General features: G+C 42.6%; 1 protein-coding gene across 1 annotated transcript in view; it reads right to left on the bottom strand.

The window, feature by feature from the left end:
* The window catches only part of LOC121573937 (rho GTPase-activating protein 32-like), a 220313-nt gene extending 202323 nt beyond the window's left edge, over nucleotides 1–17990 (bottom strand). Inside the window, exon 1 of the mRNA XM_045222570.1 lies at nucleotides 17548–17990. The gene's annotated coding sequence lies outside the window, so the exon portion shown is untranslated. The remainder of the gene's footprint in view (nucleotides 1–17547) is intronic.
* Nucleotides 17991–18713: the final 723 nt, after the last annotated feature.

Below are 18713 nucleotides of genomic sequence, written 5' to 3'. Positions count from 1 at the left end.
CCCTCCAAAGATTTTCTATGGGGTTGAGATCTGGAGACTGGCTAGGCCACTCCAGGACCATGAAATGCTTCTTACGAAGCCACTCCTTCGTTGCCCGGGCGGTGTGTTTGGGATCATTGTCATGCTGAAAGACCCAGCCACGTTTTATCTTCAATTCCCTTGCTGATGGAAGGAGGTTTTCACTCAAAATCTCACGATACATGGCCCCATTCATTCTTTCCTTTACACGGATCAGTCGTCCTTGTCCCTTTGCAGAAAAACAGCGCCAAAGCATGATGTTTCCACCCCCATGCTTCACAGTAGGTATGGTGTTCTTTGGATGCAACTCAGCATTCTTTGTCCTCCAAACACGACTGAGTTGAGTTTTTACCAAAAAGTTCTATTTTGGTTTCATCTGACCATATGACATTCTCCCAATCCTCTTCTGGATCATCCAAATGCACTCTAGCAAACTTCAGACGGGCCTGGACATGTACTGGCTTAAGCAGGGGGACACGTCTGGCACTGCAGGATTTGAGTCCCTGGCGGCGTAGTGTGTTACTGATGGTAGGCTTTGTTACTTTGGTCCCAGCTCTCTGCAGGTCATTCACTAGGTCCCCCGTGTGGTTCTGGGATTTTTGCTCACCGTTCTTGTGATCATTTTGACCCCACGGGGTGAGATCTTGCGTGGAGCCCCAGATTGAGGGAGATTATCAGTGGTCTTGTATGTCTTCCATTTCCTAATAATTGCTCCCACAGTTGATTTCTTCAAACCAAGCTGCTTACCTATTGCAGATTCAGTCTTCCCAGCCTGGTGCAGGTCTACAATTTTGTTTCTGGTGTCCTTTGACAGCTCTTTGGTCTTGGCCATAGTGGAGTTTGGAGTGTGACTGTTTGAGGTTGTGGACAGGTGTCTTTTATACTGATAACAAGTTCAAACAGGTGCCATTAATACAGGTAACGAGTGGAGGACAGAGGAGCCTCTTAAAGAAGAAGTTACAGGTCTGTGAGAGCCAGAAATCTTGCTTGTTTGTAGGTGACCAAATACTTATTTTCCACCATAATTTGCAAATAAATTCATTAAAAATCCTACAATGTGATTTTCTGGATTTTTTCCCCTCAATTTGTCTGTCATAGTTGACGTGTACCTATGATGAAAATTACAGGCCTCTCTCATCTTTTTAAGTGGGTGAACTTGCACAATTGGTGGCTGACTAAATACTTTTTTTCACCACTGTATACACTGAGATCATGTGACAGATCTTATTTAGGGGCTTCATAGCAAAGGGGGTGAACACATATGCTCTCACCACTTTTCTGTTATTTATTTTTTTATAATTTTTTGGAAAATGTATTTTTTTCATTTCACTTCACCAATTTGGACTATTTTGTGTATGTCCATTACATGAAATCCAAATAAAAATCAATTTAAATTACAGGTTGTAATGCAACAAAATAGTAAAAATGCCAAGGGGGATGAATACTTTTGCAAGGCACTGTAATTAGTAATTCAATGCATTAACAGAAATGAATGTAACCAAATTACTGGGTTAACAGTATATTTACTACTGGTGACATATGTAATGGATAATTTATACAAATACAAACAATCAAAGGGCAAACAATTCACACAATGATTGTGCAAGAATTGGCGGGAGACAGTTGAGTGCATTCTGGAGAGCTGAGTGCATGCATTGTGGAGAGACGCGCCTATATGCTATATTCGCCACACACCCCTCACCTTCTTGTCTCAACATTTAAAAATTATACTCAGACACATTATCTTTTGTTTCCTTTTCTATCTTCTTTTTATATACACAGTGGGGAGAACAAGTATTTGATACACTGCCGATTTTGCAGGTTTTCCTACTTACAAAGCATGTAGAGGTCTGTAATTTTTATCATAGGTACACTTCAACTGTGAGAGACGGAATCTAAAACAAAAATCCAGCAAATCACATTGTATGATTTTTAAGTAATTAATTTGCATTTTATTGCATGACATAAGTATTTGATCACCTACCAACCAGTAAGAATTCCGGCTCTCACAGACCTGTTAGTTTTGCTTTAAGAAGCCCTCCTGTTCTCCACTCATAACCTGTATTAACTGCATATACATATATATACACACATACACACACACACACACACACACACACACACATATATACACACACACACACACACACACAGCTCAAAAAAATTAAGGGAACACTAAAATAACACATCCTAGATCTGAATGAATGAAATAATCTTCACATAGTTGAATGTGCTGACAACAAAATCACACAAAAATTATCAATGGAAATCAAATTTATCAACCCATGGAGGTCTGGATTTGGAGTCACCCTCAAAATTAAAGTGGAAAACCACACTACAGGCTGATCCAACTTTGATGTAATGTCTAGTCCTGAGTGGCGCAGTGGTCTAAGGCACTGCATCGCAGTGCTAACTGTGCCACTAGAGATCCTGGTTCGTATCCAGGCTCTGTCGCAGCCGGCCGCGACCGGGAGACTCATGGGCGGCGCACAATTGGCCCAGCGTCGTCCAGGGTAGGGGAGGGAATGGCCGGCAGGGATGTAGCTCAGTTGATAGAGCATGGTGTTTGCAACGCCAGGGTTGTGGGTTCGATTCCCACGGGGGGCCAGTATAAAAATATATATATATATATATATATATATATATGTATTCACTAACTGTAAGTCGCTCTGGATAAGAGCGTCTGCTAAATGACTAAAATGTAAATGTAATGTAATGTCCTTAAAACAAGTCAAAATGAGGCTCAGTAGTGTGTGTGGCCTCCACGTGCCTGTATGACCTCCCTACAACGCCTGGGCATGCTCCTGATGAGGTGGCGGATGGTCTCCTGAGGGATCTCCTCCCAGACCTGGACTAAAGCATCCGCCAACTCCTGGACAGTCTGTGGTGCAACGTGGCATTGGTGGATGGAGCGAGACATGATGTCCCAGATGTGCTCAATTGGGTTCAGGTCTGGGGAACGGGCGGGCCAGTCCATAGCATCAATGCCTTCCTCTTGCAGGAACTGCTGACACACTCCAGCCACATGAGGTCTAGCATTGTCTTGCATTAGGAGGAACCCAGGGCCAACCGCACCAGCATATGGTCTCACAAGGGGTCTGAGGATCTCATCTCGGTACCTAATGGCAGTCAGGCTACCTCTGGCGAGCACATGGAGGGCTGTGCGGCCCCCCAAAGAAATGCCACCCCACACCATGACTGACCCACCGCCAAACCGGTCATGCTGGAGGATGTTGCAGGCAGCAGAACGTTCTCCACGGGGCGTCTCCAGACTCTGTCACGTCTGTCACATGTGCTCAGTGTGAACCTGCTTTCATCTGTGAAGAGCACAGGGCGCCAGTGGCGAATTTGCCAATCCTGGTGTTCTCTGGCAAATGCCAAACGTCCTGCACGGTGTTGGGCTGTAAGCACAACCCCCACCTGTGGACGTCGGGCCCTCATACCACCCTCATGGAGTCTGTTTCTGACCGTTTGAGCAGACACATGCACATTTGGGGCCTGCTGGAGGTCATTTTGCAGGGCTCTGGCAGTGCTCCTTCTGCTCCTCCTTGCACAAAGGCGGAGGTAGCAGTCCTGCTGCTGGGTTGTTGCCCTCCTACGGCCTCCTCCACGTCTCCTGATGTACTGGCCTGTCTCCTGGTAACAATTTTTTTTTAAACCATTATCTTCACACATTTTAGATGCTTTTCACTGACAGCCGAAACGCAATAATCAGCTAGGCCGATTGCCACGCGCGCTGCCTATGAAAGACTTCTTCATATGCCATTTCTCTCCTCTTCTATTAGTTTTCATATCAACTTTCTTTCGTTGTCCAGAAGCCTATGGCACAATCCTAGTCATACTAGCAACCCATCCTAGTTGTTGCATCTTTAGATTCACCCGCTTTCTAGCTTCTAACATAGATTTTCATCTCTTATATACCGCTTGCATCAGGTGCGCTGTTTATAAAGGTGTTCTCCCGTGAATTGCATTTTGGTAAATGTTAGAAAATTATGTTTTATTGGCTGCTTCATTACAGGAGTTGCATGTTCTGTTAAGATGAATAAGAACGACCTAATGGGTTACGCAACCAATGCATATGGGTCCGGTAAATTTCTAAGACGGTAAATTAAAATCTTACCGGTCACGTTGTCCGGCGCCAAACATTTTCCTAACGGAAAACCTGCTCCCCTTGTACTGTAAAAAAATTCACACCCTCCCCCCTCATAAAATTGACTCAAAAAATAACTAAATAATAACGGTTTTAGCACTTCAGCATTTTGTTGTGGCACAGTCAATACCACGCAGGTCTAACGGGCCAGAAGGTTGAGGGTTCACCGACCACCAAAGACAAGTTCACTCTTCCTACCTGTGTCATTACACTACGATCAGAGCCGGCTGCAGTCAATGATCAGCTAGGGGGAAATCAGATTTAACATTTTGATGCTATATTTATAATTATATAAAATATATGCACACATTTTCCACCAACAGGTTTATGTGGCAATGCACCACACACAACCAATAAGCAACGCATAACTGCATACCGATTACCGACTTCGAGCGCTTATCATCATGGTTTGATGATAATCTCGACAAACAGAAAATACATCCCTGTCTACTTAGTAGTAAATGCTTGGTTTGACAATCTCCGAATGTCATTAAACTTTTTGGTGTTTTTGTAACAGATGGCTCTTTCCATTAAATCGAATGGTCGTTGCGCAGTTTGGATGCTGGAATTATATTAGAGTGGAATGGAAGAACGTGAGCAAGTAGCCTACAGGAGACTTTTGAAGAAGCCTAACCAGATTAAAACATTGTGACTAGTTGTGTTTATTAAGTTAAATTACAAATATTTAGGCTACAGTGCATTTGGAAAGTATTCAGACCCCTTGACTTTTTCCACATTGTTACGTTACAGCCTTTATTCTAAAATTGATTAAATTGTTTTTTATATAAAGAATACATTTTTATATAAAGAATAAACTGAAATATCACATTTACATAAGTATTCAGACCGTTTACTCAGTACTTTGTTGAAGCACCTTTGGCAGCGTTTACAGCATCGAGTCTTCTTGGGTTTCACATTACATGCTTGGCACACCTGTATTTGGGGAGTCTCTCCCATTCTTCTCTGCAGATCCTCTCAAGCTCTGTCAGGTTGGATGGGGAGCGTCATAGCTATTTTCAGTGATCTCCAGAGATGTTCGATCGGAATCAAGTCCAGGCTCTGGCTGGGTCACTCAAGGACATTGAGACTTTTCCCGAAACCACTCATGCGTTGTCTTGGCTGTGTGCTTTGGGTCGTTGTCCTGTTGGAAGGTGAACCTTCGCCCCAGTCTGAGGTCCTGAGCACTCTGGAGAAGGTTTTCATCAAGGATCTCTGTACTTTGCTCCGTTTAACTTTCCATGGAACCTGACTAGTCTCCCAGTCCCTGCCGCTGAAAAACATCCCCACAACATGATGCTGCCACCACTATGCTTCACCATAGGGATGGTGCCAGGTTTCCTCCAGATGTGACGCTTGGCATTCAGGCTAAAAAGTTCAATCTTGGTTTCATCAGACCAGAGAATCTTGTTTATCATGGTCTAAGAGTCCTTTAGGTGCCTTTTGGCAAACACCAAGCGGGCATGTGCCTTTTACTGAGGAGTGGCTTCCGTTTGGCCATTCTACCATAAAGGCCTGATTGGTGGAGTGCAGCAGAGATGGTTGTCCTTCTGGAAGGTTCTCCCATCTTCACAGAGGAACTCTAGAGCTCTGTCAATGACCATCAGGTTCTTGGCCACCTCCCTGACCAAGGCCCTTCTCCACCGACTGCGCAGTTTGGCCGGGCGGCCAGCTCTAGGAAGAGTCTTGGTGCTTCCAAACTGCTTCCATTTCCATTGCGACCACTGTGTTCTTGGGGACCTTCAATGCAGCATACATTTTTTGGTACCCTTCCCCAGATCTGTGCCTTGAACACAATCCTGTCTCGGAGCTCTACGGACAATTCCTTCGACCTCATGGCTTGGTTTTTGCTCTGACATGCACTGTCAACTGTGGGACCTTATATAGACAGGTGTGTGCCTTTCCAAAACCTGTCCAATCAATTGAATTTATCACAGGTGGACTCTAATCAAGTTGTAGAAACATCTCAAGGATGCTAAATGGAAACAGGATGCACCTGAGCTCAATTTCGAGTCTCATAGCAAAGGGTCTGAATACTTATGTAAATAAGGTATGTTTTTTTATTTGGAATAAATATGCAAATATTTATACGCTTTGTCATTATGGGGTATTGTGTGTAGATTGATGAGTATTTTTATTTATTTAATAAATTTTAGAATAAGGCTGTAACATAACAAAATGTGGAAAAGGGAAGGGGTCTGAATACTTTCTCAATGCACTGTATACTGAAGCGTTTGGTTCTACCTTGAGGAACACCCGCTCTGATCGGAAAGGAGGCAGCTTTCAAATAGGCCTACGCTCTCAGCAGGCCCATGTGGCCACAATATATAGGACGACTTTCAAGAATGATGATCGGCAACAGAAAGCGCATCAGTATCACAAGTGAAAATACAGACGGACTGTCCTGCTACTGTGCCTTTCTAAAATCTGTCAAGAGTAGACCCACAACTGATCCAAATGTAATGAATGGAAGGAAACATTCAAATAACAGGGCTTTGGACCATTATTCACTGCCTAGAGTAGGAATTGTGCTCAATTGTACTCACTTGATAACAATAATGAAATTATTGTTGTAGGCTAGTCTAGGTAGGATATTGGTTATTGTCCCTAAACAAGATCAATAGGGGGCTTTTTGAGCTGCATGTCTTCACTGTTCTTTGATGTGCAATGAGGCACCAGGCCTCTCCGCTGCCTATCAGCTATTCCTCTATCTTGAGGATTTATATTGAAAATTGGTGAAGATTTGAATGACTTTATGAGAGGTATGATTGCTAGTTAACCTATTGCACTATGGATAGAGGGCAGGATAGACAGTTCACTGGTAGAGTAAATATTGACCGGTGGTATAGTAAGTGGGCGGAAAAGCATAGCTATAAGGGAAGTACCAAAACACTTTTATAGGGGAGGTGCATGCAAGAAGATGAGGAAATGTGGCTATGTGGAAGACATTATATAGTAAAAAACGCAAAATGGTAAATGTAAATCAAGGGGGAAAAAACACACTACTCTCCCCTGTGCCCAATATATATATATATATATTCTTTTAAACACAACCCTCCCCAAAGCATTAAAAAAAACGACAAGTTAGCCCCCTCCCCACCCCAGTAAACGGTCCCTTACAGATGTCAACTACACTGAACAAAAATATAAATGCAACATGTAGTGTTGGTCCCATGTTTCATGAGCTGAAATAAAAAAATAATCCCAGACGCACAAAAAGCTTATTTCTCTCAAATGTTGTGCACAAATGTGTTTACATCCCTGTTAGTGAGCATTTCTCCTGTGCCAAGATAATCCATCCACCTGACAGGTGTGGCATATCAAGAAGCTGATTAAACAGCATGATCATTACACAGGTGCACCTTGTGCTGGGGACAATAAAAGGCCACTTTAAAATGTGCAGTTATAACACAATGCCACAGATATCTCAAGTTGAGGGAGTGTGCAATTGGCATGCTGACTGCAGGAATGTTCACCAGAGCTGTTCCCACAGAATTGCATGTTCATTTCTCTACCATAAACTGCCTCCAACCGCAGACCACGTGTATCCCACACCAGCCCAGGACCTCCACATTCGGCTTCTTCACCTGCGGGATCATCTGAGGAGGTGGGGGGTGATGTATTTCTGGCAGTAATAAAGCCCATTTGTTGGGGAAAAACTCCATCTGAATGGCTGGGCCTGGCTCCCCAGTGGGTGGGCCTATGCCCAGTCATGTGAAATTGACTGATTTCCTTATATGAACTGTAACTCAGTAAAATCTTTGAAATTGTTGCATGTTGTGTTTATATTTTCATTCAGTATAATTATAGACAAGTAGACAAACAGCCTGCCAAAATGTCAGAAATAAGCAGAAACATATCTAAAATCAGGCAAAATAAATCCTGTAGGCCGAGTCAAAAAATGGTTCTGCCGTCTGACTGCAGCCAACAGCGCATTTTCTAAACTAGTGGGTCAGGGTCAGGTGCGGGCCTCAGATTTCCACTTTATCACATAGGTCGGGCGGTTGCGGGTGGGTTATTAGCGATTGAAGGCGGGTGCACAAACAGCAGACTCGTGTACCACTAACACACACACACACACTTCAGTTTCAATCAGAGCACCTATTTATCTCACACAACTTCACTTAGCCACTCAATAACTCTCCCAAATGTAAAGAGCCGGTGCACTTGAAACTTTTTCACTTGTGCCCTCTACTTTTTTAGACTCCTGTGTATTAATTATGTGACTGGGTAAAACATGCAACCCTAAATGGCTTCCTCTTCAAGGCTAAACTGAGCTAGGGGGACACAAGAGCATGTCGATGGAATTTCCCACTGAAAACACTCACAACATTAGCATGGAAACTAGGGCTGGGAATTACCAGGGACCTCACGATACAATATTATCACAATACTTAGGTGCCGATACGATATCTATTGCAATTCTCACGATTCTATATGCATTGAGATTCGCTAAAGCAATTTTATTGCGATTTGATATTTCAAACATATTGCTCTCTGTATGTCTGCTGCAGAGAGACAAGAGAGAGCATGATAAAATGAGTTTTGAAAATATGTTGGGTCACTATTTAAAAAGAAAATGGAAAACAAAGACACTTCCAGTCAAATCGATATAATATTGTCCAAAAATAATACTATGATGTAACTGTCTATTTTACCCCCATCACTAACGATACAGAAGACATGGAAAATAGACTACCAATTCTAGCATCTAGATTTTTACACTCAATATAAAAAAGAGCAAAACTATGAGGGGTGCATGAATGTTTCTCAAGCCTTACTAAAAAGCAAGCTGAAATTCCTCTTTCTGGTACGACTGGCGTTGAGAGCCTACACCATGACTGGATGCCTCCCATGCACTGGGAGCACAATGGCTGGGATTGTGAGTGTGTTGGTGGGAGATCCTGCTCAGGTATCTGCTCTGTGGCTCCCTAAGTGCTGCCAAACAGTTTCACACACACCATGTTGCCAATCCAGCCCCTGAATGAGAATTCCCTTTGTCAATGCTGCTGCCTCATTATCCCCCCTCTCCATTGTAGGAATAACCTGGCAGCTTTCCAACCTCTCCTATCAATGCAGGAATTGTTTATGGGGGAATGGAATCCTGATAGGGAATTCCATGGCATCCCCAGAAGCCGGTGTATGTGCGGCCGGGGAGGCTGAGGGGAGATGCTTTTCAAGCTGTGGGGCGAGAGTGAGTTAGCAGCTCTGTTAATGTGTGGGGTCAGGGCCCGGGACACTGGGCTATGCCAGTTGTGTAATTAATGAACACACAATGTTCCTCCAGCATCCAGGGCCAAGGTCAGGGGTCACGTCTGCCTTTGTGTGCAGCAGCAGAGGAAGAAGACAAACAAGGAGCCCTTTGAGAGTGTAAGAGCACTCACGTACATAACAAGTGTTCAAAGGAGGGTGGTCGGTTGCATAATATGACTGCAGGGCTGTTTAAAGCCGTTTCATTTTGAATATCTAGAACATCTGATGTTCACTAGTTTATGCTTGTTTCGCTCGTTAACACGTTCATTCGATTATTTGCCTTGGTGGTTGCCAAGCTACCTAGTCAGGTTAACACATGCTATGGCAACATTTACATTTTTATAAATGACAAGTTAGCTACTATTGGGATAAAAGGGCCCTTATTTACAGAAATGTCCTCTAGTGTCAGCTAGCAAAAAGCAGGCCAATTGAAAAGTCAAGAGTTATGTTTAAGTAAGATAGGGTGTTTTCACTCTGTTAGCTAATATCATCCCTTTTCAAGGCCAGGAAAACATATCAAACCGAAAACCTTTGGACAGAAAGCAGCACCAGAATAGAACAGAAGTCTGCCTTCAAAGCACATCAGCTAAAGAATCAGCATCCTTGTGCCCCACTATTCTGAGCGTAGTGCTGACGTAGTCTTTGAAAAAGTGCCCTATAGGGTGTGTATAGAACGCTGCTCTTGCCGAAACATTTCCAAAAGCCTAGTACATGGGTCATTACGACACCAGACAAAAGCTAGCCTAATTGCTGACACCACGAAGCACTGAAACACAAAGCCGAGGTGAAGTCCCTCGAGTGATTTGGCTGAGGTGAGCTCCTCCTGTTGTGGCGCAGATATATCGCCTTGGTGTTCTTTCTCGATCTTTCACTCTCCTTCCCATAAGACTCCTCACTCTCTTGCTCTGCTCAGTCTCTGAGGTCAAGGCTGCAGTGATGCCAACTTAGCTAGATTTAGCAACTTTCAGACTACCCTGGCAACTTTTTTTCCTAAACAGCACCTAGCAACAAATTTAGCTACTTTAAAAAATGTTATTTGGAACTTTTAGCAACTTTTGAAAAGTGACTCAAGCGCTAAAATGCACGCATTTTCCCTCTAAATGACACAAAAACAATTTTCTCCACCAGTCTTTCACATTGATGTTGGGTGACTTTATGCCACTCCTGACGCAGAAATTTAAGCAGCTCGGCTTTGTTTGATGGCTTGTGACCATCCATCTTCCTTTTGATCACATTCCAGAAGTTTTCAATGGGGTTCAGGTCTGGAGATTGGGCTGGCCATGACAGGGTCTTGATCTGGTGGTCCTCCATCCACACCTTGATTGACCCGGCTGTGTGGCATGGCACATTGTCCTGCTGGAAAAACCAATCCTCAGAGTTGGGGAACAATGTCAGAGCAAAAGGAAGCAAGTTTTCTTCCAGGACAACCTTGTACGTGGCTTGATTCATGCATCCTTTACAAAGACAAATCTGCCCGATTCCAGCCTTGGTGAAGCACCCCCAGATCATCACCGATCCTCCACCAAATTTCACAGTGAGTGCGAGACACTGTGGCTTGTAGGCCTCTCCAGGTCTCCGTCTAACCATTAGACGACCAGGTGTTGGGCAAAGCTGAAAAGAGAGAAGATGACCTTACTCCAGTCCTCTACGGTCCAATCCTTATGGTCTTTTGCAAACCTCAGCCTGGCTCTTCTTAGCTTCTCATTGATGAAGGGCTTTTTTCTAGCTTTGCACGACTTCAGCCCTGCCCCTAGGAGCCTGTTTCGAACCGTCCTCGCCGTGCACTTCACCCCAGCTGCCGTTTGCCATTATTTTTGTAGGTCAATTGATGTCATCATACAGTTGTTGAGTGACATTCGAATGAGTTGGCGGTCATTTACATTTAAGTCATTTAGCAGACACTCTTATCCAGAGCGACTTACAGTTAGTGAGTGCATACATTTTTCATACTGGCCCCCCGTGGGAATCGAACCCACAACCCTGGTATTGCAAGCGCCATGCTCTACCAACTGAGCTACAGGAGGCCTCATCCCGGTTATCCCGGTCAGTAGAGAATCATTTTCACCCTCTGCTTGTCTGTAGCTTTGTTGCCCCCAATGTCTACTGCTTGACCTTGTTCTTATGAACCACCGTCTTTTACATTTTAAGGATGGAAGCAACCTGACGCTCACTGTATCCCTCTGCCAGTAAAGCCAGAATTGAACCCTTCTTTTCCTCACTCAAAACTTTCCTTTTCAACTCTTTTGGCATGGTCAATAGTTATTGTTTGATTAATATTACTTTTGAGGTACTATTAGCAATGTTTTTGCCATTCAGCTGGTCCTATTGCAAGAGGATAGTGATGACCACAGCAGTGGTTTTTATACTTTTCCTCGTTAAATAAGATTTGGTCAGGTGATCACCTAATCAGTACCTAATTCAGTAGAATGAGGTGTGCCTGTGTTGGAATTCAACAGACACTGGAATGAAATGGCTGTCATACATGTAGAGATGCTGATTTAAGAAAAATGTGCAGTGGTCTCTTAATTTTTTCCACAGCTGTATGTGTGTATATATATATATATATATATATATATATATATATATATACATATACACATACACATACACATACATACATACATATATATACATACATAGTTTTACAGTATTTAAGAAAAACAATGTGATCTCTGGTTAAAGATCGAGTTTTGATGACCGTTGGAGTACACATGCCCGTCCCTACCCTAATCCCGCCCGCCCCACAGATATAACCATGGGTTATGAGTCAACCCGCGCATCACTAATTTATACATCATAAATCCCACTGCTTTACATCCAACTGATGCCACTAAAATGAGTATGGTGACTATTAAAGTTTCTGCTTTGTCAATGGCACAGTAGCAGCTATTTGGCATGACTCAGTCTGTGTGCGGAAAACAGGAATTGGAAAGAAGGCCTCGCTTGATTTGCAGTGAGAAACAGTGCCTTCAGAAAGTATTCATACCCCTTGACTTATTCCACATTTTGTTGTATTACAGCCTGAATTAAAAATGAATTATTTCCTCACCCATCTACACACAATACCCCATAATGACAAAGTGAAAACATGTTAAGAATTTGTGCAAATTTACCTAAGTATTAACACCAGAGTCAAAGAAGCACCTCTGGCAGCGAGTCTTTCTGGATGAGTCTTTCAGGGTAAGTCCTTAAGAGCTTTGCACACCTGGATTGTCCAATATTTCCACATTATTCTTTTCAACATTCTTCAAGCTCTGTCAAGTTGGTTGTTGATCATTGCGAGAGACATTTTCAAGTCTTGCCATAGATTTTCAAGCAGATTTAAGTCAAAACTGTAACTAGGCCACTCAGGAATGTTCAACGTCGTCTTGGTAAACAACTCCAGTGTACATTTGGCCTTGTGTTTCAGGTCATTGTCCCGCCGAAAGGTGAATTTGTCTCCCAGTGTCTGTTGGAAAACAGACAGAACCAGGTTTTCCTCTAGGATTTTGCCTCTGCTGAGCACTATTCCATTTCTTTTTACCCCCCCCCCAAAAAAAAGAGTCCTTGCCAATGATGCAGCCACCACCAGGCTTGAAAATATGAAGAGTGGTACTCAGTGTTGTGTTGGATTTGCCCCAAACATAATGCTTCGTATTCAGGACATAAAGTTCATTTCTTTGCCACATTTTTTGCAGTTTTGCTTTAGTGCCTTATTGCAAACAGGAGGCATGTTTTGGAATATTTGTATTCTGTACAGGCTTCCTTTTCACTGTCAATTAGGTTAGTATTGTGGAGTAACTACAATGTTGTTGATCCATCCTCAGTTTTCTCCTATCACAGCCATTAAACTCTGAAACGGTTTAAAAGTCACCATGGCCTCATGGTGAAATCCCTGAGTGGATTCCTTTCTCTCCGGCAACGGAGTTAGGAAGGACACCTGTATCGTTGTAGTGACTGGGTGTATTGATACACCATCCTAAGTGTAATTAATAACTTCATTTTTAAAACGGGATATTCAATGTCTGCTCTTTTTTTTACCCATCTACCAATAGGTGCCCTTCTTTGCGAGGCATTGTAAAACCTCCCTGGTCTTAGTGGTTGAATCTGTGTTGGAAATTCCCTGCTCGACTGAGGGACCTTACAGATAATTGTATGTGTGGGGTACAGAGATGAGGTAGTCATTGAAAAATCATGTTAACACCATTATTGCACACAGGGTGAGTCCATGCAACTTACAGTGCATTTGGAAAGTATTCAGACCCCTTGACCGTTTCCACATTTTGTTACGTTACAGCCTTACTCTAAATGGATAACATTGTTTTTTTCCCCCTCAATCTACACACAATCTACACCCATAAATGACAAAACAAAAACAGGTTTTTAGACACTTGCATAAGTATTCAGACCCTTTACTCAGGACTTTGTTGAAGCACCTTTGGCAGTGATTACAGACTTGAGTCACACCTGTATTTGGGGAGTTTCTCCCATTCTTCTCTGCAGATCCTCTCAAGCTCTGTCCGGTTGGAAGGGGAGCGTCGCTGCACAGCAATTTTCAGGTCTCTCCAGAGATGTTAGATCGGGTTCAAGTCCAGGCTCTGGCTGGGCCACTCAAGGACATTCAGAGACTTGTCCAGAAGCCACTCCTGCGTTGTCTTGGCCGTGTGCTTAGGGTCGTTGTCCTGTTGGAAGGTGAACCTTCGCCCCAGTCTGAGGTCCTGAGCGCTCTGGAGCAGGTTTTCATCAAGGATCTCTGTACTTAGCTCTGTTCATCTTTCCCTCGATCCTGACTCGTCTTCCAGTCCCTGCCGCTGAAAAACATCCCCACAGTATGATGCTGCCACCACCATGCTGCCAGGTGCCAGGTTTCGTCAGACGTGACGCATTCAGGCCAACGAGTTCAATATTGGTTTCATCATACCAGAGAATATTGTTTCTCATGGTCTAAGAGTCCTTTAGGCGCCTTTTGGCAAACTCCAAGTGGGATGTCATGTGCCTTTTACTGAGGAGTGGCTTCCGTCTGGCCACTCTACCATAAAGACCTGATTGGTGGAGTGCTGCAGAGATGGTTGTCCTTCTGGAAGGTTCTCCCATCTCCACAGAGGAACTCTAGAGCTCTGTCAGAGTGACCATCGGGTACTTGGTCACCTCCCTGACCAAGGCACTTCTCACCCGATTGCTCAGTTTGGCCGGGCGCCCAGCTCTAGGAAGAGTCTCGGTGGATCCAAACTTCTTCCATTTAAGAATGATGGAGGCTACTGTGTTCTTGGGGACCTTCAATGCCAAGTCTAGGTCCAAAAGGCTTCTTAACAGCTTCTACCCCAAAGCCATAAGACTCCTGAACAGCTAATCATGGCAACCCGGACTATTTGCATTGTCCCTCCCACCCCCACCCCCTTTTACGCTGCTGCTACTCTGTTTATTATCTATGCATAGTCACTTTAACTCTACCCACATGTACATATTACCTCAATTACCTCGACTAACCGGTGCCCCCACACACTGACTCTGTACCGGTACCCCCTGCATATAGCCTCCCTACTGTTATTTTATTTTACTGCTGCTCTTTAATAATTTTTTACTTTCGTTTTTTCTTTTCTTAAAACTGCATTGTTGGTTAAGGGCTTGTAAGTAAGCATTTCACTGTAAGGTCTACACCTGTTGTATTTGGCGCATGTTGCAAATACAATTTGATTTGATTTCTGTTTTTAATACATTTGCAAAAATGTCTGTAGTTTTTTTCCGCTTTGTCATTATGGGGTATTGTGTGTAGATTGATGAGGATTTTTATTTATTTAATCCATTTTAGAATAAGTCTAACGTAATAAAATGTGGAAAAAGTAAAGGGGTTTGAATACTTTCCGAATGCACTGTATGTGACTTGTTAAGCACATTTTTACTCCTGAACTTATTTAGGCTTCCCATAACAAAAGGGTTGAATACTTATTGACACAAGACATTTGAACTTTTCATTTTTAATTAATTTGTAAACATTTCTAAAACATAATTCCACTTTTACATTATGGGGTATTGTGTGTAGATCAGTGGCACAAAATCTCAATTTAATAAATTTTTAATTCAGGCTGTAACAACAAAATGTGGATAAAGTCAAGGGGTGTGAATACTTTAAGGCACTGTAAGTAACTCATTTTATCTCTAGCTTCAAAGAGTGTAAATGATGGGATATGAATAATTTTTAAACAATTTGTAGGACCACATTAGATTTGATAAGTTTCCACACGACTGCACAGTTGTTTTATGATGTAGGCCTACATTGAACAGTTTCTAATTTCACACCTAATACTGCGTCAGTGCACTGCACACTGTGTCCGCAATTTACAGCAGCCAGACTCCTGTATTAGAGAAACAGGCACATGAACAGATAATTTAGTCCTTAACAGCTGTGACAAACGTTGCCTTAATTAATTGCATCCTCAATGACTCATGGTCACAGATAACCCTCCTAAGTAGTGTCTGAGGTTCCATAGTTGGAGGGAGGGGAAGACAGGAACTATCCAACTGTGCTCGTTTGTAGGAATGCAGTTGGAATGGATATTCCGGGCCAGTATTTTCTTTGCCATGATGGCTGATATAGGCCTAGATGATGTGGCACTGGAAAATCCAACAAAGCTTGACTAGAGCCAGTCATGTCGCTTGGTAGTGTCCCTTGGTAGTGATCACATGATCTTATCTTTCAAGAGTAAGGAACTCCTTGTTAGTTAGGGTCAAATGTTAGGGAAGCCTTGGAGACTTTAGTGCATCATGTAAAGATCTTAATGAGGGCCACTAGACTCAACTAACAGACTGTTTTTGTACACAGGTTTGTCATAGAAACGCAAGAATTCTCTTTCCATTTCTCATGCACTTGTCTGCTTCAAATTCTGTCAATGAAGGCACACTTTGGAGAGCCTGAACAATTTCATTACATTCTGAACCAATATAGTTTCACTCTGTAAAACATTGATGTGCTACTCAAGTGCTTTGCAGGCTGACATGCTTTTAGGGTTAGACAGATTGGTGCCATGGACTGGCTGAAACTGTAGGCTATGGATGGAACCCCTTAGTAATATCAAAAGAAGTATACAGTGGTAATAAGGGAATATACACAACCATATAAATCACAGGGTCTTTAGCAGAGGTGTTTTGGATGATTAATGCAACTTTGCATAGGTAAAACAGACATATGATGTTATCGGGTCGCGGGATATTCCAGGAAAATAATTCTGATGTGAGCATGAAATTACTAACTGGGTGACTGGACTTGCTTGTCAGCTTGGAGAGCAAGGGTATTGGTGACAGCTTCTTAGACAAATGTTGATAGCTAGTTACACTGTTAGATCTACATGATTTTGTTATTGAATAACTTAACAATTGTTTTACATCTGTGTCAATTGTAAACTAGACGGATAACAAAGCAGGGCAAGAGATGTGCAGTAAGAAATCATTTTACGATCAACTAGGTCTACTCCAGGCTTAGGCTATGGACCTAGCTAAATCAACCATACTTTTGGGGAATATTCTAGTTAGCTAATATTCGTCTTTCTGATCTTGTGAAGAGCTAGCTATGTGGCTTGACCAATACTGGATTAGGTTTTTGTTGATCTGTTTTCCTGAGAATGATTTCAAATCCCTACCAATTATGATGTATGCTAGCTAACAAATTGTATTGCATTATCAATTTAGCTAACGTTACCTCGCTGTCGTATCATTTTTGTGAATGTTTCAGTTAATTTAGGCTCAGCAAAGGAGGTAGCTAGCTATTACCAAAATCCCCTTAGCATCCTAATATCTTATCTTCTTGGTTAGTTAGCTAGGTTGTGGGTTGTAGCGTAATGCCACTGCTGGATAGGCTAGTCCAGTGTTTCCCAAACATAGTCATGGTTTTGCCCTAGCACTACATTGTGTAGAGCTGATTCAATTAATCAACTCATCGTTAACCCCAGGACCGAGTTTGGGAAACACTGGGCTAGTCGTTCTGTTGAGCGGCATAGTATTAGCCCCATGGCCAGACGTTGATTAGAACGTACATGCACGTAATGTGTTAGCACGTGTAGGCTTGTTTTTTATTGCTTGTTTTGATGCACGTATCTATCAGACTACGGAACCACACACTGATAACCTTAACTGAAGTTAGAGAAATGTCTGTTTACCTGTGTCTGGTGATGAGATGTTTTTCGTGTAATCACTGTCGCTTTTCACCACTGTTTTCTCCTCCTGCCGGTGTCTTCCACGCCAGCTGCATAAACACAGCTTGATCCTTCGGAGCTAAAACACCGAATTATAAAACAAAGAACACGCGATATTTGTATAGCCTAATCGCTCACGTTAAGCTAGCTAGCTACATTTTTCCTGAACTGGCACGTCCCATAAAAATTATCGCCTCAACCTCGCTGTCCTTCTGTTCAAAAACTCCCGCTGGAGACGGCTCGTGGGCAATGTTCAACCAGCTATAATCGTGTTTTCTAAGTAAATCTAAACTTCCTTAAAATGTGATGGTACTTCACAGTCCATTCATTGAGAAAACATTGACTGAAATTCTCTTTGCAGCCATTTTAAGGACAGTTTTTTAGCTAAACTTGCGATCAAACTGGAGGCTTCCGCTAAACCATTTGTAACGCAAATTCCAACATAGAATCTGCTGCGGAGAGAATCGTGATTGAGAATGCGCAGAGGTGTACGGTTCGTCACTGTGTGCGCGCTCTCGTGGAATGAGAGTATGTAGAGGATAAGCAGCATGCTCGGTCTCAGGACATTGCGCATCAATCAGATTGCAATTTTGTAAAACACTAATGCAAAAAAAATGAACAAAATAGCCACTTTATATTTATACTAGGCTATAAGATGTAGGCTAAATATTGTATGTGTTGAAATGCAAAAACTATAATCCTCAAGGATACTCCTTAATATGTTGGGAAAATCTGGTTGGCTACATTTTCTGCATTTGTTATTATGCACTATACACTAATTAGGTTGGAAACCCAGCTCTGAAACTATAATCTTTGTACTGTATTTTTACCCTACAACTCTGCCATCCTCTGGAGCTTGTCTAAATGGCATTCTCTAGGTTACCATAATTTACACTGGTAGTTACTGTACATGTTGCCTTGAGCAAGGCACTTAACCCTAATTGCTCCTGTAAGTCGCTCTGGATAAGAACGTCTGCTAAATGACTAAAATGTAAATGTAAATGTAAAATGAGAATAACCTAAATTGACTTGAATTGAGTTGAAACAGAAACCATAAAAAGTCTGGAAAATGGCAGGTATGACTGTGACAGGAAAGTCTCCTTTCAGTTTGCTTCAAAATGACTGAAGAG

The sequence above is a fragment of the Coregonus clupeaformis genome, chromosome 9 (genome assembly GCF_020615455.1).
Source record: "Coregonus clupeaformis isolate EN_2021a chromosome 9, ASM2061545v1, whole genome shotgun sequence".
NCBI classification, from domain to species: Eukaryota; Metazoa; Chordata; class Actinopteri; order Salmoniformes; family Salmonidae; genus Coregonus; species Coregonus clupeaformis.
This window is presented reverse-complemented; position numbering and strand designations above follow the sequence as displayed.